Source organism: Parasteatoda tepidariorum, chromosome 4 (genome assembly GCF_982258835.1).
Source record: "Parasteatoda tepidariorum strain Cologne lab strain chromosome 4, Ptep-v5.0, whole genome shotgun sequence".
NCBI classification, from domain to species: domain Eukaryota; kingdom Metazoa; phylum Arthropoda; class Arachnida; order Araneae; family Theridiidae; genus Parasteatoda; species Parasteatoda tepidariorum.
This window is the reverse complement of record NC_141758.1, coordinates 53,174,978-53,197,460: the sequence shown is the minus strand read 5'-3', so window position 1 is coordinate 53,197,460 and position 22,483 is coordinate 53,174,978. Positions and strand designations below refer to the sequence as shown.

The window sequence follows — 22,483 nt, the reverse complement described above, 5'->3', positions numbered from 1 at the left end:
ATTATTCACAAAGCATAGTCTATGACGGTAAAAATAATTATTATGAACATCTTTTTCTCTCTAAAAAGATAAAGATTTCAAATTAAAACATTCTTTCTTACGACCCATTACATCAACTGTATAACATATTAGTTAGATTAAAGGCAAAAACCATTACATTTTATCAAAACTTTTCCCTAATCTACCATAATTTATTTCTTTCGCCTATCTCGGCCTATCTAAAATTTAGTTAGAATTCTTGTCAGAACAAAATCAGCATTCCAACTGCATATCACATACTAGTCTACCCCCTTCATTATATGTATAACTACCTCCCTTACAGTAATGTCCTGAGATTACCCCTTTTGAGGGGGGTGACTTTTCTATCCCCCTTTTATTTCTTGGACAAAGCCCAACTGTAACTGTCTTTATCAATCATAATTAGTCCATGGATCTATGTTCTTGCCTCGTATGTATAAATATAGTTATACATTTATACGAATTATTTAATTCTTTCAGTTCGTTTTCTTCCACTTACCAACTCAGTTTTGCGTTCGTAATTCTCCATTTTTTTATTCATTAATTTTTCTTTGCGGTTTCGAAATTATATATGTTATTTTTATTTATTTTAAGAATTTATCTCGGGGCGTTTCTTGCTTTTATATCAATATACTAGATTTCCTTTCTGTAAATGACGTAACTGATTTTTTTACTTCTCACTTTTGAAAGTTTCTGTCCTTAGTAATTTATAATTCAATTTTTGAATAAATTTTTTTTACGAAGTATGTAAAAGGGCGGTTCCATTGCAACAGATGTAAAATTGGTAGTTTTTTTTCACCAGCTGATACGTGAAAAAAAAAAAGCTATTCACGCATGGCTACATTTAGAATTTGACCATGCATATGCTGGGATGCCAACTGCTCCGCTTTCTTAATAAAGTTGTAATAAATTGGTAGCAAATTAAAAAGTGAAACTTGTAAGGTAAGGATAATTACGCCCACTCATTAAAAGTTGTCTTGGATGTATTATATCACAGTTGGATGAAACTACCGGTACCGTTTTTTATTCCTTCTGTATAAATTACAGACCAAAAGTAATAAAAATTTCTTTTTTAAAAAATTTATATTTGGCTTATTAGTTTAGAGGATGTATCAAAGTTAGCCAGCCCAAGCGCCAACGTGATTTACGAAAAATCTCATTTTATTCGCGATTGATGGTCTAGTTATCGTTACTTTAAAGTGAAAAAATCAGATGTTAACCCAGGATTTCTAGTCTAGGTTCCTGTTTTCTTTCTCCATATGAAAAACATCTAATAAACTCCGACGAAAAACACTACTTTGGAACAGTTCGGGCCTATTTTAGGCTATAGTGTCACCAAAACAATTAAGTGGGTGATAATTCTGCTTAAATTCCTTTTAAGTGAAATCGGATGTTAATTTCTAGACCAGGTTCCTGTTTTACAGAAAACAATGCAGAAGTTTAAAAAAAAAAATGAAAGTAACTAAATAAATAAAAAAAAAATGTGAAGATTATTTTTTAGAGATTTGGTGATAGTTTCTTTTATGGGGTTTGGATTTCGTTTTAAAGATTCCTCAAATGGGCCTAATTTCTTTTTAAGATTGGCCTTTGGAATTGTCGTTTGGATGAGAAATAAGAAAATCAAACATTTAGTTTTACAAATAGGATCCGATTTAAAGAAAATATTGCAAAAAGACGCTTGTTGACTTTAAAAAAGAATTCGATTTTAAACCTGCCTGATAAACGTACTGCCGGGCAAATGTCAATTTCTAAAACCAGTCCTCATCTAGTTCCCTCTCTTTAGAAAGCGTCCTCTGACCGCGGAATGTCCTCGACCGAGGTCTGTCCTATACACACTTCAAATCTTCTTCATTGATCCTCCCATTCCCTTGGCAACAATTGATTTTTCCTCCACGTCATCTTCTCTCTCCGCCCCGGCATGTGTGCGCCCTTGCGCGGTGTACCCCGCTCCCAAAAGCCCCAGCGAAATCGCCGCTCTTTTGCTATATTTTTTTAAAAAATAAAAAAACTCTTACCCTCTCTTCCTATTCCAACCAAAATCCTTTTTTAAATACATTCGTTCTCTGTCGTCCTACCCCCCCTATACTTGATGGGGTGGGGTAAAAGAGAAAAATGTTTGCCCGGGTGGTGTTATGTATGGCTGGGAAGATGTATGACTCTATAAATAGATTCGTCGTATATATAGAACTGGGTTTTTCCTCTGTGATTTATGTCATAGAAAGTGGTTATAGATGAATAATACGGCTTCTTGAAGGATTTTGATTCCTCCCCCCCCCCCTCTTTCTTTTCTTTGGGAATAGTGGAGGAGGAAGCCGTATATGTACGGTTGATAATCCGGATGAATCCATGAGAGGAACAGAACTACGTTTTTATTTTTATTTTTTTTGTTATTTAAGAAGATGGATTTTTGCTCAGATTTGGCATCTACCAACGTTTTATACCAACTGGCTTTTTCTGAACATGTTGTGAAATTGCTGTTACGATGATCTGTATCTGTGTTTCGTAACTAGTGTGCCACGAAGGAGAGTTTTAGTATAATACTTTTTTTAAATAAATTTTTTTTAACACTAGATTGCCTAAGGAAGTCATTTTGACTGCTTTTAATTTCAATGAGAAAAACTATGATGTATATAATGACGCAATTTCGTAGAATTTTGTACTACATATAATTTTTTTATTGTTAATATTTACTAATAGCTTGTTATATAGCTTTAAATAATCTGAAAAAATATTAAAAATTAATTTTAAACGAATTTCTTTGCACATTATTTAGTCTTATACAATCCAGTCATTTTGACTGCTTTTGGCCAATATAGGTAAATACTTTTCTTCTTTTTTTTTCTTCCTCCAAGCTTTGAATATGTACCTTAGATCGCTATGGACTTTTTACCATATAGCCCAAAGAATAGGTATAAACTAAGTTTCAGTCTTTCTAGTGTTAAAAGGATCAAGTTCTTTGATGTTTTCTTCTACCCATTATTTCCATTCCTGTCTCAGTGAGGCCAATTTTAATCATTCTATCTCTAGTACAGTGACGATCCTATACACTCCTAGTACAGTGTTGGAAAATATTTTCATGACAAAGTTACCTACTGTATCTTGTGTTTTATCCTGAATTTCAATTCTTTTACTGATATTTGGGTAGAAATGAAAATTTTGCCACTGGTCCTAAGGACTATCAAATAAAAGATTTCACTGGTTCGTGCACGAGCCCCTATATTTTTGAAAAAATAAATAAATAAAAAATAAGTTTTACTAAAAGTTTTACTTATACAATATTTAAATGTTTGTAAATGCAAATTAAGCTTAATGTAAAAAGAAATGTTATTATGTACAATGTTGCATATTTACTGCAGAGTAATAGTAGACTGTTAAATATTGAATGAAAAAAAAAACAGTAGTTAATGTGAATTAGATAAAAGAAAATTATGAATAGATCGTAATATTCTAAATTATGAGGAAAAAACAAAATCAAGATTTTGTAACAGAAACACAGACCAATTTATCAAAAGAAGAAAAAAATCAATTTACTATCTCTATTTTAATTTCATGTATCTATATTAATTCAAAGTTTTGTTTTTAGTAGAATTTCTCGTATTTTTACAAAAAAAAGTTTCATAAAAATTAATACATTAAAAAAAATATATTACTGATTCATTTTTATTGCGAAACTTTTTCATGTAAAAATAAAATTCGCAAATTTTCAAGTTGAATTATTGACATATCGTTAAAAACTAGCCCGTTGCACTAAAATTACTGACAAATCTATTTAATATATTGAATTGGTTACTATGTAGAATATATTTCTCTAACGCAACAAATTTTCTGAACAGAACTATTAGAATATATTGCTAGTTGCCCGGATGTTAAGTTAGTTGCCTCGCATACAGTTTGCATTTGCTAATCCGTTGATATTCTGCACGCTGGCGGATTGATTCTTGTAATAATATTTAGGCAGAATAGTACCTTCGGATCGATAGAAGTGATTGACAATATTTGAGAATAAGCAGGGACTAATCCTGAAATTGTGTGCTAGATTTATCGTTATTTGCAGCGATAGTGCCCGGTTATATATCGAGTATCTTGGACGTGCGTGTGCATTGTCTCTGATTTGTTCCCTAATAACATTCCACATTATTTTATCAAATTGAAATTGTGCGCCTTTAGTTTATTTGGTTTATTATATTTATTTTTTTGTTGACATTTTCTTTTTAAATATGTAGTTTGATATTTGAATGGCATATACTTTTAAGTACTAGAATCTGCTCCGTTCCCTAGTTCGATTGCCATTGCTCTAACTCACTTATGAAATAAATAATATAGGAATTATAAAATGAAAAAAAAAAAATATTAAATATATCAGATTGAGACTTAGAAATTTGTGAAAAACTAATGAAACAAATATGCTTAAGGGTTGTACTCTTTGAAGATTGTTAGTCTTATACAATCTCAAAAGTATATTTGATTACATATCTTATTTTATAACTGGAGTTGATTGACCCAATTCTGAGTTTATGACTCTCAATGTTCAACTCCGTAGCCTTGTAATTCTGAAACCAATCTAGATAACAAGAAAACTCCTTCCTGGATCAAGCATTGGGAGGAACGAGTTTTGTGGAGGAATTTTCGATGGAACTAACCCGCATTTGCGTTATATGGAGAGGAAAACCCCCCACGGTTAATCGAACGGCAAGGAGATTTTTTCCCATGATCCCTCTACTACTGAGGATATTTTTATGTCAGCACTGTGGTCGGTACGAGCCGAGAGCGGAGCAAGATTTGAATCGATGGTGGGTCCCCTCATTGGGAGGCGAGTGCTCCATCCCCTGAGCCACCGCGCCTCAAGAATACTTTATTTTATTTTATTACCGACGTTGTACCGCTGACCCAATTTTCGGATTTGCACCAGTAATGTTCAACTCCGTAGCCTTGTAATTTGAACCCAATCCAGGGAACTTCTGGATCAAGTATTGAGAGAAATTTGCCTTCGTGGAGGACTTTTTCACGGAACTAACGCGTATTTGCCTTAGATGGAGAGGGAAATGACGAAACTCTCCCATGGTTAGTCCAATGACGAGGGGACTTTAACACATGATCCGACTACCACTGAGGATATTTTATGTCAGCACTGTGGTCAAGTGCAAGCCGGACTCGGATTTCGTATTGACCAGCCATCGCTGGGATTCAAACCCGGTGCACCTCATTGGAAGGCGCACGTTCTATCATCTGAGCCATCACGGCTCAAGTACATTTAAATGTAATTTCAGACAACAATTACTATAAAATGTGAAATGAACACAAAATTAAGATAATTTAGATAACTATAAGGGCTGTTCAAATGCGCACGAACTGCCAGATCATAATATAGGGTGGTACTAACGGCGTAAGATGATATATTTTCGTTATGTTGCAGTATCATTCTCAAACCTTACGTGCTCTACCTCCTCACGAATTTAAACTTTTCACAGTGGTGGCCCTTTTGTATATATGTTTATATTTAGCAAAAATATATGTTTTATTTTTTAATTATAAAAAAAAACAGTCTTATAGTTACTAAAAAAGTATATTAGATTATAGGAATTATATTCCTACTAAAATATAAAACCCAAAAATAGTTTTTCATTCATATACAAAAATTTATCAATATTTGATTTTGTAAATTAAGGAAATTTCAATGACGATTACCAGTTTCTCTTAGATTTATAAGTGCAAGCGTATTTAAAGTTAACATTTAAATACGGTCAAACCCCGTTATAGTGAATCTTCAAGGGACCGAAATTTCGGTCCACTATAACCGGGAGTTCACTATATCCGCACTGTAAATAATTTTAACTAATTTTTGCGGACTGCTCCTTTTTATTACACATTATTTAAATAAATAACCTATAAAAAGAAATACGAAAATGATAAAAAATGTGTATAATATGTAGTAAAAAAAATATGTTTTAACTTTTATTTTTTTATTAGTCTTCGTCTTGCGAACAAAAAATGTAGAGATGGCCTTTATTTAGGGATGGGAAACTGAGATAGAAGAAGCAAACAAGAAAAAATGCTTATAGCTACATTCCACTCTATAGATGGTTTGAAAAATCGGTATATGCATTTTATGTAAAAATTTCAAAATTACCAAAAAATGAAGGGAAAAAAATCAGTCGAGGACAGAAAAAAGTTCATAATAACCAATTTCCTCTCTTATTTTGGTTCACTATATCCACAAAAAATATTATATGTGTATAGCAAGGTACGGGAGCGAACATTTCGTTCTATATCCGGGAGTTCACTGTAAACCATGTTCACTATAGCGGGGTTAGACTGTATTAGTCTTCTCGAATTCTCCCTCTACTAAAATTACGTGTTATTACTATTATAATTAAAATCTTTAAACGTAAGTGCTTTTACTACTCGCTTAATTTACTCTTAGGTTTCAGAAAATCAAAATAGCCTCACTATCCGATAAAAGCAGGTCCAATTATCTAGAATAGCACTATTGATTATCGGTTATAGAAGCTTGTTTGACATTTCTGTTACAAAAAAAGCGTTCTATCTATATCTTGACGGGGGAAAGTTCTTTCCTGTTAAATCTGGTATCCTGTCAAATAACTTTCCGGTCTGTTTGATAGAGGGAGAAGCCCTATAGGTCATTGGTGTACTTTTTCTGCCCCATCGCTGCTACTTTATACCATTATGAGTATTGAATATAATTCCCCTGTGAGTATCTTATATACCTAGCCCATGATGGAATGAAATACTTTGATTTTGGGTTTAGTTGGTGATTCTGTTTTGTGGTTTTTTTTTTAAATATTTTTTCCGTTCAACCTTTTGCGATGAATTTTTGACAAACTTATTTTTCATATAATATCATGTTTTCATAATAAAAATATCATGTTTAGCATTTTAATAATTTATGGTTATGAATACCGGTGTCTTCTACGTTAAAAGTAAAGTTCTCCCAAACACGGCTCACTTCCTAAAAATTTTTCAAATTTGCACTTATTTGCAATTATTTAGATCTAAGAAAAAATAGATATTCATCATTGAAACTTCTTTAATTCACAATTTTAATATGAATGAAAAAAAATTTTACTTTTTTTTTTTTGGATTTTATATTTTAGTACAATAATTCCGATAATCTAAAAGATTTTCTTTTACAAGTTTTTAGACAGTTTTTTATGATTAAAAAAGTACCGAAATTTATTTTTGCTTTGTATAATTAGAGCACCAGAAAATATATATATAATATATAAAAGGAACACTGGCGTCCCCATCAGCGTCAATGGGTTAAATAATAGTTTGCATGATATTATTTAGTTTTATCGTAGTGTTTTCATCAGCTTGATGTTAATCTTACAAAAATATTTTAAATCAACTGTATTCCCGTAAAATTACTTTTATTTTTACTTAAAAGATTATTTGTATTTTTGTATTGAGTTGAAACGTTAGGTCATTTTTCCAGGAATATTTCGTTGACTTGTGGTTTACCAAATGGCTAATGAATTTTTAATGAATGAGGATTTCGCTTTCGCTTGGTGGGAGAAAAAAAAAAGAAGAAAAAGATTTATGATTTGATTAAAAAATTCATAAGTGGTTTGAAATTAATTAGGCATCTAATAACTTTGCAAAGAAGCGTAATTGCTACGTGACTCTACTAGTAACAGAAAGCAATTTTCTAATTATAACTTAAGTAGTTTTTTGTATAACAACTTAAAACCCTTTCAAAACCAGTTTTTTTCTTCTCTAATATAAAGTCAAATTACAACTTTAAGAGGTCAAATAAGGTTTAAAATAATATGCCAAAATAAAATAAAAAATTAATTTTATTGGCAATTGGGGAGGGGGGAGCGTATGTCCTCCATCGGGATTTTAGACGGGACACATATGTCCCAGAAACATGTATGTCCCTCTGGGGGTCAAGGAAAAGGGGCATCAAGTCATTTTTTTCATAATCGAGTAATATTTTTGTAAGCATTAGTAACTTATAACTAATATTAATATAAAGTGTTGACAATTCTATAAACATTAACAACATTAAGATTTTAAGTTTTCGGAGCAGGTTATCTCGCCGCTATTCAAAAAAACCTTGCGATAAAGAGTTACTGACAACGCTTTGTTTTGTGAATATTTGTGTATCAAGTATATCAATCAGCAATGTCACATTTCATTGGGTTATCAACCTTGACTTTTTGAGTAAAAAAAACTTTTTTCCGCGTTTTATTTTTTGTTAATCTTTTAAATGTGTTATCACAAGCTTGTTTAGAGTTAAGTTTGCTTAATGAGATCTTTAGTCGCATTGAAATTGTTAAGATATTTTTTTTTTCTGATGTTAATACTAGATTAAAATATGCGAGATAATTTACGCTGTATATAATAATGATTGTTCAATAAGGTAATGAATATTAAAATATTTAAAGAAAAAAAAATGCTAATAATAATAAATGAAACTTTTAAAATCTTGAATTGTTGTTTTCGAATTGCTAACTTTGCCTTCACTAAAGCTTATTTAATGTTTATTATATTTATTCTATTTGAGAAGAATTCTGGAGATAGACAAAATCAGGCTTTATTTTCACAAAACTGTTAGTAGAGTTTTTAATATTTCGTCGAAACAAACCATTGATTTTCACAAAATTTCAAAAACTTTTCCTCTAAATTATAGATTTTTCACCAAAACGAATGTTTTGCAAAAAATCAGGAATGACCCCCTAATTATTCAAAAAGTTAATGAGCCGAAGTAACTGAGGAAAAAACTGACCTTAAAATTTCATTACATATTTTCAGCTGGTGTGTTTTTTAAAATTTTATTAAAAAAAATTTGCCTGTTATTTATAAAATTTTGTTCTTTACAAGAAACATTCAAATGAAATGAAAAAAAAATACTGTAATTCAAAGCTATGAAATTTAATTGGTAGATTGACAGATCTTTCCTTGCTATTGTAGTGTGCTGGTGATCACGTGTTGCCGAATTTAAATTAATACGTCTCTACGAATAAAAATTAAATCACTTGTCTAATTTATTCACAGGCGTAATCATTTATTTAAAATTGCTGTCATTTATTCACGACATTTTGCAAAATGACCATCTTCAATCTGAAAAGATGAATGCTTTGGACAACGCCCTTTAAACGCTCAGTGTTAGGAACTTCAACTTCATTTAATGATATTCAAAAAAAATACGTAAAAGAAAATCACCAAGAAATAAAATACCCATTTCTTGATACTCTATGGCCACTTATAGATCAAATTATGCTGTACAAAAAGTTGTTATAAAAAAAAATCGTTTGCGTAGGCGAAATTCCAGAAGTGCTTGCTGGACCGTGACGACTTGGACGACGTGCTGGGCATCTTGAATACACAACGTACGCCAACCCCGGGGTTGGGGCTGAGGCACGCCCTACGATTTGCTTATTCCCCATTGCACTTTTTCATGCGAGTTGAAAAGGCTCGTTTACGCCGTTCAACATTCTAAAGTTGTGGACAACCGGACGAGTTATGAATACTTTTTCTTTCCACAGATTTGGTTTAGTTGCTGGCGTATTTTATCGCTTCTGACATTGTGACGTCGACAATGTCCAAAGCTCTGTTTCTTGGACCGTCCTATTTATGCTTTCTAGATTGTCGCAGACGGTTGACTGTCTTGCTTCTACCAACAATACCATATTTTTTTACTCTGGGTGTCTTCAGAACAGGAGGAAATCAGGAAATTTCAACAGCCTGAAAAAAATCAGGGAATTAAAAAAAAAAATGGAACTTAAATAGTCTGGGAAAAGGAATCAATTCAAAATTCAGAACTTTCGCCTTTGTTCAAGAAAATTTAGAGAATGAACTGCTTTTTAACCTAATTTTTTTCTTCTGAAGGCAATAGTTTGTTAAAAGTTTGAATTTCCCCCTATATGTTCATATTTGCAACTGAGATAGATTGCAATGAGTTTCCGAATAATTAGAGACATTTAGCACTTTCACTTACGTATAGATCTGAACTAACTGCACATTCCTGCGGCACAAATTCCTTAAACTGTGCTTGCTCTGTTACCCCAGAACTGTGCATACGTGAGCGTGTAGGATGGATAAGTGGAAGTGTTTTATCTCTATATTTATTTTGGCTGTGAATTTTAAAGTGCGAGTTATAGATCATTTAAGAAAATCAAAGGGGCAAAATGGTTTTTTTATTCCTTCAATATTCCAGGACAAAAACACCTTGTTTGACTCTTTTTTGGAAGTATGTTTTTTTAATTAATGAAATGTAATTATGTAAATGTAATTTAAATAATCAAATTTAGTTAATAAAATGTAACCATGTTTTAGTTAGCCTCACCCAAACCTGGCCAGCACCCAGCCCCATTTATCATGGCACTATCTGTTAATGCAATGTAAGAAAACGCCGTGTGATTTTGACCCCGGTCAGACGACGTGGACAGCACTTGAGCTGGTACCCATCTGTCTATACTGCTTCACCATAACCAACGTGAGAACTTTCAGCAGTGACATAGCTGCATGTACACGCACTTTTTGTAGGATATTCATATGCAGTATGCTAAATTTTTTTTAAATTTTTTTTGCTGAATTGAAAATTAATTTTTAATTGAATTGAAGACTATTTTTTGAGTGGGCTGAGACGTACCACCTAACAATTACAATCATGACACTCAATAGCACATTTTCCAGTTGTGCTTCTCGTGACGTCACGTTATCTCCAAGAATCTTATCCTTATTGCAATTGGCTTAGAATTAAATATATTAAATGCAACTTATTTTTAAGCGAAATGAAAACGATTTTTATAAAGAATTTTAATTGAGTTTGATATTTTTATTTGAGAACAATGAAATGCTGTAGTGCGTTTTGTTGTTTTTGTTACTTGAAAGCTATAAATAATGATAGTTACCAATGAACACAATTTTTTTTTTCTGCCGTGAACCGTTATTTATACGCCTACCAGAGGAAAAAATTACATTCCCCCTACTAGAATACGCTGTAAATGCTGTAGACCTATTATTTCAGATGAATCATAGCCATAGGAAAATCGTGGCTTTATGCTCGCAACTTATTTCAGAAAAAATTGGATGGGCGGACGTAAAACGGTGTGTATGAATGAGGACGATATTTTGCTATTTTTCGTTTTATATGCACGTTTCGAAATTACTAATCGTTTTTTTTTTTTTTTTTTTTTCTAAATTAAAAAAAAAATAACTACAAAAGCAGGTGCGCCAATGTCACGCACGTAAAGGAATTTTTTTTACGTTTGTAACGCCAACCGTGTTCGCGCATTTACTCTTATGTGACCTTCAATCTCGTTTTCAAGGTTTATTGGTTGAAGTTTCCTATTTGCATAATAATTTGATTTTAATGTCGATAGTTTATCTTGGTCTGTGTTCCAAATATCAATTTTATCGACTCCATTTGAGCTTGTTCAATTGAAGTCGTGGCAATTGTTCTGTATTTTATTTTGTTCCCTCCTACACATAAATTGGGAAAAAGAATTGGAGGATGACAGTTTGGGCACACCTTAATAAAATAGTATACGTCGGATTTGGTATTGACTTTGTTATAAAATTAAAACTATGGGACAATTTCACCATTTACGAATACCTCAGTTAAGAAAAATTATCTGTTCTAATATTTTTTGTAAAAATAAATCTTGAGACCATTTTTTCAATTTTTCGAAATTAAAATTTTTTTTAAATTAAAAATTTAATGTTACTTCTGTAACACAATATATAACGTCCGTAACATATATTTTAGGAGTTATGTATATTATTATTCTATAAATTTTAATTAAAAATAAGACCGTTATATCTTATGTGAAAATATTAAATTTATCTTTAAAAAATTTTCTGAATAATCTTTTAAAATCTTTCCTTAATATTTTAAACAGCGCTCAAATTTTGCTCTTAAACTAATTTAATCTGTAATTGACATGAAACCGATCTTTTGATGCAATTTGCAATCTAAATTAGAAAAAAAAAATTTTTTTTTTTACTAGTAGGTTACATATAAAAAAAAGTAGGAATTATGAAGAAAAAAAATTACTCTAAATAAAAAAGTGAAAAATATATTTTAGTTAAACTTCATTTATTAGTAAGATTTTATTCAAAAATGCAAAAATATCGTCTGCATAAATAATAATAATTTTTATCTTTTGATATTCTTTGCTTTCATTTTTCGCTTAGAAATAATGTTTACTAAAAAGGTGTCAAAATTATTGCATTTGCACTACTAAAGTGTAAACAATTGTTAGATAAATAAATAGAATATGATAATTCTCTTCTCCAAACACAGTTTTTTTAATGACGTCATTACATAAAGCACTGTTTGTGTAGAGAAAAGTGAATTTCTGGGAAGCATAGATGTTTTGAGTCGTCTGAAAGTTCGTCTGCTTTCATATTTTACCGACACGTATTTTTCTTTGCGATATCTTTTTCAGTCTTATCGTCCTTCATATTACCTTATCGTACTGTTTTGACAAAAACACTTCTATATTTACTTGCTTTAAATCGGAAAAAGTGGGCTCGGCATCGTATGTGTGTATGCATGACTTAGAAAGGTCAGTAGTCTTTGGATTCTACCGTTTACTTAGTATTTCATTTTTCGTGAAAATTCGATTTGATACGTTGAACGTGATATAAAATGGCGCCTAATTTTTGAAATTGTTTTTAATAATGTGGAAATAAATTAATTCTTATTTCTTGAATACTTTATTTCCTAATTATTTCACGATAAAATGAAATCCTAAATGCCGGTGAAAATTAATATTATAAATTTTATGGCTGGTTTATTTACCTTAACTTCTACAGGAATATTTTTTATGCCACCAAAAATGAATAAAACAAATCTTAATTTTAATAGTTGCTTTTTAAGGTATTATTTCCTGTTTAGAGGACGCTATACCGCGGGAAAAATCCTTCTTGGTAAATTCTCTTTCACTTACATTTTAAAATTTAAAGTATAGAAAAAAAGTTTTGGTAAACTGCTTAAACCCTGAAGTTTCAAATGCTGATTTTTTATTTATTTATTTATTATCAAAATGCATACAATTTATGGCAGGATAACTAATGTACGCGATGGAAAAGTAATCTTCATCTAACTTGTTTGTAATTTAGCATTTTGGAACTTCATGGCATAGTAAGGTTCTTTAATCTTGAGAACAGTCCTCGAATTTCATAGATTGTCGTCAAATAATAAACTGTATAGTTTTGCCTTACAGAGAATACTAACTGAAAGAAAAAAGCAACATTATAAAAGATGAAAACGCCATACACGTCTTAAAATGATTTCATCAAAAATAAATAAATTTTAATAATTATTGTACTCATTACGTGTGTTCAAATGCAGAATATTAATATTTCAAAATTTCCCCGTCACGAAATCAAATCAAATAAAGATGGTACTGCACCTGATCTTAGTTATCAATAAAATAAAAAAAAGAAATATTTGTTGAACATATAAACTAATATTTTTCATGAAAAATATAGATGTCAGATCATAAAATTTTTCGAAAACAGCTGCTTTGTCCTCAAATTATGGTTTATAAGTATGGTCACTTTAGATTTACCAAAATTTTAAAATTCCAATGGAGAATCAGAATTTGCTATGTAAAGTTTCTCCCGTGATATAGCATCCTTTTAAGTGAATATGTAGCATTTTAAGTACCGCCATGCACTTCAGATAAATCTTAAGAAACAATTTTTTTTCAATATCTATCAGCAATTTTTTTTATAAGGAAAAGGTACACATAGCCTTCTTGCTTATTAAATTACGACGGAGCTATTTTACACCTCACTCATTGTTTATCTGTTGGAGAAATTTTTTTTTACGAGAACGATAAAGAGTGTACTTTGTGAACAGAATATGTAAATGCCGGTGTAATAATTTGTAATACAAAGCAATTTTCGTACAAAAAAATCTTACTTTTAAATTAAATTGCAAATTATTTTAATATTGAGGGATGATTCTGCGGGAAATATGGGTGCACATAAAACAAAGAGAGAGAGAGCCTTATTTGAATGTAATGTACTAGGCGATATGTAATAGTTCTAAAAGCTGCTCCTCGAAGAAAATTAGACATTAAAATCAGAATATGCAATTACTTAAGTTTCAGAATTGCGGTTGAGCTACATTTGTAAGTAATAATAAAAGTTGTAATTAATTTATTTGATTAGAAAAAGTATTTAATAGTTACACACTATGTTCTAAAAGCCAAATTTTTTTGTTTGGGTTGGTGACTTATGGTGTTATTATTTTTTAGAAATCGGAACCGCCTACTCTGCTTTGCCTGTACGCCATTCTATTATTATATATATATTCTGCACCGTACATTGTGTGTTATGAGCTGTTAAAAAATCATTTAACACGTTGAATGCCACGCTAATTTTACATGGCTTGTCCGTCTGGCCACGGTAAATAGCTACAAACTAAATTTGCAAATATTAGGCAGATTTTGCTAGTTTTTTTTAAAAGGTTTAGCATGGCATATCTGAAAATATTTGGTGGTTTTTATAAGCCTGCGAATTGTTTAGAAATACTGGTGGATATAAATCTAATAAATCTACGAAATAATCTTGGCTTCGCCGGTCACCGGTGACCCCCGGGGCCCTACGAACAAACTCAGTGCCGGTCACCTCCATGGCATTCAATGTGTTAACGCTATTTTATGTGCTTAAAAATATTCCGTTGAGAAATACAAAATACTCTGTTCAAGAATTATTTCCATTCCCTTTTTAAATGTGAGTGAATATTACTTAGTCATGTCATCATCTTAGTTGTTTCCTTGTCGCTAGGTGATATAATGATAGTTATTCTACTGATAGTTACTCTGCTATGAATAACTAATTCTGATGAATCAGCCGGCGTTTATTTATTGAGGGTATTATCATTGTTTCTAATAGTTGTGTACCAACTCAATGTTTTTACCTGTATTTTTCTTTTTAAAAAAATATTATTTTTTATGTCGCAAACATCTATAAGTAATCTTTTTAAGAACTTCGTCAAAAGATGTATTTAATTCTTTGAAATTTTGCTTATAATGGGATGATTCATTTTCCTCTGTTGGTTTTTTCTTTAATCCCATAGCGAAAACCTTTATTGTCAAGACTGCTCATGTCTTTGTTCAGGTAATACATTCAGGTTCATACAATTTAAAAGGGTTGGTAGCGGTTTTTTTTTTTAGTTCGAATCTGGTTGCCTTTGGATTTAGCCATTGAATGTTAAGTATCACGGGATTTAACGATTAGTTGTATCAGAAGGGACCCAACTGATTAGGTGCAGCTGCGATGGTCCCCAAACGGCTAAATGATCCCTTAAATGAAATCATTCCATGGATTCTTTTATGCTTTCAAACATTCTACAATCATTATCCTTGGATATACATTGTAAAAATAACTATTGAGTTATGTCTTGGTCGAGTTTTTTTATTCTTATAAGCATACTGTTATGTAACAGAATTCGATAACATTTATATAAAAGGAAAACGATAAAAATCACGTACGAGGTACTTGGTTGAATTTAACGTGAATCATTGAAACAAGATTGTTGGATATCTTTTTATTCTGTTGGATTGATTTTGTGTCATTTAATTCCAATACTGCAAATAAAGAATAATATTTATTGATCTAAAATCACGTTTGAGTTGCACTATTGTATATGTGTAACTAACATTTGTCGTTTTTGCTACTTTTATAGTTAACTGACTCAGCGTTGCATCTTCCTTTTGAAAAGTGTTCTTTCTTTCAAAAAAGAAAGAGCCTTCGGTTAAGGCTGTTTTTCAAAAACTCCGTTGTCATATGAAACGATGTTCTTTTGCGAATAATATGCTATTTTTTATAACTGTTGCAAGTTTGCAAAAGTTACTCCTGACTGTTAGGGTCAAGTTTAGCCAGCGCTGTTTATGCTTATTTTGGAAATGGCGCAAAACGTAATTATTGAAAAAAAAGCCTCAGTTTTATTAAAATGAAAAGCGTTTGTGGTCTAATTTTTTAATATATAAAAAATAATTGCAATACTGCATTATCAGGGATCATAAAAATTAGGAGACACTGAGAATGCGGTAGTGATTTTGATAATTTTCATTGAAGGGGGAAAATGTCACCATATTGGCAATTTTTTTTAAAAAAAAGTTTAATAATTTTAAAAATATTTAAGTTTATTTGTTCGTTCTAAGGACCAAATAATTCTTCACGGCAAGATGACATATATAGTTTCAGATCATCGCTTTGCTTCAAGTGTAATGCACTTTAAATGTGGCTTTTTTTTTAAATTTTCATTGGCAACAAGGCTTCGAAAACCCATGTAAAGTTTGAGGGCAACTAGAATCCCCGGACGCGGTCCCTATAATTTAAATTACGTGAACGGGCATACTTAGCTCGTGAAGTTTTAGCAGTTATTGCAAAATGATTCAGTGGCGAATGGGCGCTGAATGAAGTGGCCATTTTAGATAGCAAACAAATTTAATAATAATAAACGCTAAAACAATATGATAGTATGAAATAGGGATTTCCAATAAGGCATCCAGTTCAATCCATTGCGTGTTACAAAAGTGATTACAGCGATAACAACGTCCTCTTTTGATCAGGCAGAAATTCGTAACAGCGGTTAAGCGAGAATTTTATAATTAGTCCTGGTTCCTGTTGGTTAGATTGCTGCTAGTTTAAAACTGTTAATCGTGTGTAAGATCCTCCAAAGTTTGACTAAAAAACCGTTGTGTATAACATTAAATCAACTGAGGCCAAAACCTCTTTCATGTGGATGATAAACATCCTGCATTTTAGAATCACCAAATCGATCTATGCCGCGAATTATTTAATTTACATACTCCAGCTAAACTGTTCTATAATGTTGTTGAAGCTTATAACAGATTCTGATTTTTTATTCTTCAAGCTCTGTGTTCAATTTCAAATAAGTCAAATTCTTAAACAATGATTTTCTATGAAATGCAGCATTTATTTTTGATGCCGTTGATTAATTGATTTAGACAATCCAACTTACCTCTTCAATTATTACATAAGGAGATATGGGGAGGGGACTTGCAATTTGTTTATTTTTGCTTCGAAGGAGAACATTTAGGTCAAAGAGTGTGTAAAGAGTCCGTTTACGGACCCTTCATACACTCTTTTTATAGTTAAAACGGACCCTTTATAAACTATTTTTATCGTAAAAACGGACGTTTAATGGAGCTAATGCTTTGTTAATTCCTATTTTTAAAGCTAAACTCTTTGAAAGGATATAATACATGGTTTTACGTTTTTTTTTTTCATCACAAAACCCTTATCTTATTTTCATTTATTCACAAAATTATGTGTAGATTTTTCACAAAAACGGACCTTTTACGAAAAAGTCCGGAATCACCCGTGCAAAGTAATAATAAAATTTAAATTGACTCAAAGATTGCTTTCTAACAGCCTAAATCCATTCTAAAAAAGAATTAGTTATGCATTGTTAGCTTAATGTTAAAAAAAAAATTTCGCGTGAAATCATATGACACTAATCCTTTATTTTTTTTTATTTATTATTATCCCATTTTAAAATTTAAAGTTATCAAGTCTATTCCTATGTGTCAGATGGAGGAAGTACTATTTAACGGTAGTGTGTATACATAAAAACACCAGGCGTCATCATTTCTCTTTGACGCGTCGCTTCTTTGAAAGTTCACTAATCTGTTCGGAATTCAACCTCCCTATTCTTCTTTCAGTGAAATTTTTTACGACCATCCATATTCACCAGATCTAGATCCACCTCATCAGCCATGACAATGTCTTCTCACGGGCTTTTGAACACCGCTGCGTCTTTTTATGCATTTTTCTTTCTCATTTGTTCGGCTAGCAGATGCTGTTTTCCTCCCTTACATTGCTTTTGCTTCAAGAGGCTCTCGTAAATTCTGTCTTTCCCCTTTTTGCAAATTTAACCTCCCTCCCCTTTCAATGTAAATCTTCTGTTCGGAGCCTCTCTACCAAATAGCAGTCATTGTCGCCTCTGAAGCAATCAGGGAGGCCTAGTCATGGTTTGGGCCCTTGCTCTGAATCCCCCTGACAAATTTTACTGTGATTGGAGCTGATTTATTTAAGTTCGTATTCTGTAAGCTTCTACTTTTATAGTAAAAAGGCTTCATTTTTCTAGTTTAACCTCTGTGTCAGAGGATTGAGTCTTTATAGTATGCATTTTAGGCAATTTAATGAAGTTAAATTCTCTCTGCAAAAGCTCATTAAATATCTTTAAGATAGGTATTTTAATTATGCAGCTAGGTAAGATAGAACGCTGTTTGATTTATGCAGATAGGTAAGATAGGTATTTTTGAGAGGTTTCTTAGAAATATTTTAACGAACAAATGTAATTATTGCATAGAAATCGTCCACTGCTCAACTCTATTTTAAAAGTATATATGGTGATTTCAAAAGTTTGTGTCCCTTCTGAATTGATAGGTGAGAAAAAGGGCCAAGTATTCGGTGATATTCCAGAGGACTACCAGGAAGGTAGTCGACATATAAGTTGTGGAAAAGTAATGTGAGCAACTCAATGTTTAAAACAAATCTAGAACGTCTAGAGTTACATAAAGTGATTAAAAGGCATTTATAAGGAAATATGTTTATATTAGGAACAAATCTTCACAGTTGTCTGAATATAACTTATGAAGTGTTAATTCGCTGTTTGATTTATGCCGATTTAAATCTGCTTGATGTGATAGCTTTTGGTAGTATGACATAGAGCAGTGGTTCCTAAGCTTTCTTCAGTTGCGGCACTTTAAAATTGCCTCAGGGAACTTCATGTAATATTTGTCTGTGGTGTAACACACATAGAATGTTACATAAATTAAATGTATGTTTTATACGTGTAAGAGTACGATACTGAAACAATGAAAATATGTGTTAAAATATAAAAATTATAATCGAAACTTATGATTTAGACCCACTAGAGTTTTTCAGTATTGTATGCTGCTGTAAGTATTAATTTTTAAAAAGTAAAAATAGAAATTACCATCCACTCTTGAAGTTATGAATCCATTGGATTCTATGGTGGGTATCAATCAGCTTCGAACGACATTTGCTCTTTGGAACAGCAACTGCAATAGAGCCAGGCTTTTTCATTTCTGTCAGAATGCTAATTTTTTTACAGATATCCAAAAACTCAAATTAATTCAAGGAAAACTGGTTTTAAAGCTGTTAACTGCAGCCATTTTTGTTCACCATTTATTGTAGTGATCTTTTGTAAACAGACAGACTACTTCAGTTAGGGAGTGATGCAATTTAATGAACAATTGTCATTTCCCCCCCCCCTTTCAGTGATAACAGATTAATAAAGGATTACAGAAGATTAAAGAACGAATATTAAACTTGAAGCTAATGAGCATATCGCTGCACCCAATGGTGCTGCGATACACACTGAAGTAGCTACACACATTGGGTTTTTTATTTCCTACCATGGCCTGAATTTTTTACTTAGTTTTGATGACCTACATTTATATTTGTTTTGTAGAACTATCATCATCTAGTATTTCTTTATGAAGAAAAGCATAAGCAACTGGAGACAAGTAGTTTGCTTAGTTTTGATGACCTGCATTTATATTTGTTTTGTAGAACTATCATCATCTAGTATTTCTTTATGAAGAAAAACATAAGCAACTGGAGACAAGTAGTTTGCTTAGTTTTGATGACCTACATTTATATTTGTTTTTTAAAACTATCATCATCTAGTATTTCTTTATGAAGAAAAACATAAGCAACTGGAGACAAGTAGTTTGCTTAGTTTTGATGACCTGCATTTATATTTGCTTTTAAGAACTATTATCATCTGTATTTCTTTATGAAGAAAAACATAAGCAACTGGAGACAAGTATAAATATTTTTCTTCTTGACCTTTCTGATTGTTCTTATTTTACTAATTGACACAGATAAAAATTTGATGGCAAGTTTCGCATATCTTTTCCTTCTTTTTGCCGTCTTAATTTAAATTTTGAGATATCAGCGCTTTTATGTACTCTTATCCGCGAAACCTAGAGAATATTTTTCCTTTCATATTCTTAAAGCGGAAGTTGACTAAGACACATCCGCGCTATGCGCTGGTTTTCTTCTTTCTAATCTTTTTTGCGAGGGGAAAAAAATACTTGAAGTTATCAGTGGTAATCGGCGATCAGCTGAGTTTTAAAGCGACTTTTTCTTTTACCTTCATTTTTCTTTAGGAAAAAAAAAAAGATTTCATCAGTGCACTTAACGCGTGACGTCTCTTTGAAGTACCCTTTTTCTCTTTTTTTTTCTGCCCGAAAACACCCTCTTTTTTTTTCTTTTTTTGCCCGAACAGCAACGACCACTCCCGTGAGGAGGATTCGAAGGTGGATACTCTCTATTCTTTAAAATGTTATTGCCCTATTTTTAGCCTTTTTTTGCACTCTTTTCTGTGACCTCAGTGTGGACTTTTTATCACTTCTTTGCTCTATTGTTAAATATTTCCTAAAATAGTACGTTTCCTTTTATTTTTTTTAAGGGAACTTTGGCCATATTTTATGCTGATTAGAGTCTTTCAAGACTTTTTGTGAAATTGGGAAAGTGAAAATAGGGCTGTGATTTGATGATTTTGTGAAAAATCATAAAAATTTGTGGTCGGTTCAGACTTTTTGTAAAAGGTTGTATTTGAGCAATTAGTGGAAATATCTGAATGTAAAATCAGTGTAGAATCGTTCCTTCGACCAGGACTCGTATTTGTGGAAGGAAAAGAAAAAGAAAAGACTCAAAACTATGTCTTACAAGGAGTTTTAAAATTTTGTAAGACTGGCGCATTTAGCTCTGCTTTTAAAAAAAAAATTTAGTGAAGGATCGATATAAAATATTGTGAAACGAAAGTCTTTTTGTAACTAAATAATTTGTGAAGGGCTCGTTTTTACGATTTATAGATGTGTGAAGGCTCCTCTTACCGACCCAAAATTTTCTTAAGCCGGGCACTGCTGATGTTTAGTGGCAAGCTTAGACTTGATGAAGGTATTTAGTGCTTTGAATTATGCCTCAAAATTTCGGAGTCTAATTCTACATTTTTTATATTAAGGCATGCCTTAAATATTGGGTTGGTAAGTAAGTAATTTCGTTTTTTTAAGTTTGAAATGAAACTAAATTTTTTTCTGTACAAAAAAGATCCTTAATCGGTTAAATATCTCCCATTCTGTCCAATAACTTTTTGGTATCTTCATGATCCCGCACTCTTAAAACTTTGGTCTTCATAAAAAAAATTTTTAAAAAATCCAATGACTTTTTGTCATTTTTTTGGTATCTTCATAATCCCACACTCTTAGAACTTCTGCTCCAATCCAGTACCCCGAGAGGTATAGATTTGTTATGGAGGACTTGGCGACTCGACAGATTTAACGTGCATCAGTCACTTTACCTCATGGGAAGTCTTCGACCTGCGTGGTTCGAACTCTCGGACATGGGCCCATCGTCATACCGACCAGGCTATCCCGGCCCACATGTACTTGTTAAATATAGAATAAATCTAAATTTCTATTTAACAGGGTTTCATCGATTTTTAAACCTCTAATCAAAAATTAATTGCTCCCTTATTTTATCCCGTAAGTCTGAATACACTTTATCACAATTTTCATAGCAAAAATATCTTCCAAGTTTTGTAAATAAAAATATCTTATTTGGGATTTGCTTCGAATACTAAATAAATATTATGTATTCATTATAAGGTACTTAAAACACGTATTTGTTTTAATACAGAATAAATCTAAATTTCCATTAAACAGGATTTTATCGATTTTCTAACCCCGAATCAAAAATTAATTCTCCCACTTTTTTTTTTATCCCGTAAGTCGGAATACGCTTAATCAGCTGTTTCAAACCCAATAGAAGGAGGGGTGGAGTATAAAATTCCTAGAGGGTGATTGAAATCGATAAGTTTAAAAAGTATCAAAAAGAATGCCTCTGAAATTATCTAGCCTTCCTATTCTTGTTTTTAAGCGTCGGTAAATAAGGAAGTAAGGCGGATATGCCTTTCCATTCCTTCCAGTTTACACGCCTGCGAACTCACTCCCAATCACGCATCCCGAATCAAGAAATAAAAGGAAAGCGCCAGAAAATAGTTCCTCTTCTCTTATCATATCAGCTCGTTAGCATACTTAGCGAGGGCGTACGGCTGTTTAAATGAAAGCCCCGGCACATCCAGCTCGCCCGAGGGTCTCATTTTCGGAAAAGCGTGTTATCTACGTCGAGCCAGGGCATTAGATTCTGAAATGGAAGTGAAGATTGAGAGGGGGTAGGGAGAGAGTCAGGATTCCGAACAATTACGCCCCTGGATCGAGAGAAGATGAAGAATGGCGTGATGGAGCCCCTGCAACATTCCCGTGCTGTAATCTGTGTGACTTGTGCGGGAGCGTAGCTGCTGCGTAAAGACATTGTTTTAATGAAACTGTTGTGTATTTGAAATTCTTCCTGCGGTCTTTATTGTCTGATTTTGTTTCTTGAATAGAATAAAAAGTGTGAAATATTGCTAGTACGT

At 32.0% G+C, this 22,483-nt stretch overlaps 1 protein-coding gene and 1 long non-coding RNA gene across 9 annotated transcripts in view; one reads left to right on the top strand and one right to left on the bottom strand.

The window, feature by feature from the left end:
* The window catches only part of LOC107451797 (uncharacterized), a 320,945-nt gene that overhangs the window by 30,318 nt on the left and 268,144 nt on the right, over positions 1-22,483 (top strand). Inside the window, exon 1 of one of the 8 annotated variants that reach the window (XM_016068016.5) lies at positions 12,354-12,554. The exons of 6 other annotated variants lie outside the window; for them this stretch is intronic. The gene's annotated coding sequence lies outside the window, so the exon portion shown is untranslated. Of the gene's footprint in view, positions 1-12,353; positions 12,555-22,483 lie in introns of those variants that run through there. One more of the 8 variants, XM_071182276.2, reaches the window with a different exon arrangement.
* On the bottom strand, positions 493-4,366 carry LOC147810960 (uncharacterized). The gene is made up of 2 exons (XR_015433062.1): positions 3,195-4,366; positions 493-3,148 (listed from the first exon to the last, which is right to left on the bottom strand). It is a non-coding gene; the product is annotated as an uncharacterized LOC147810960 (long non-coding RNA).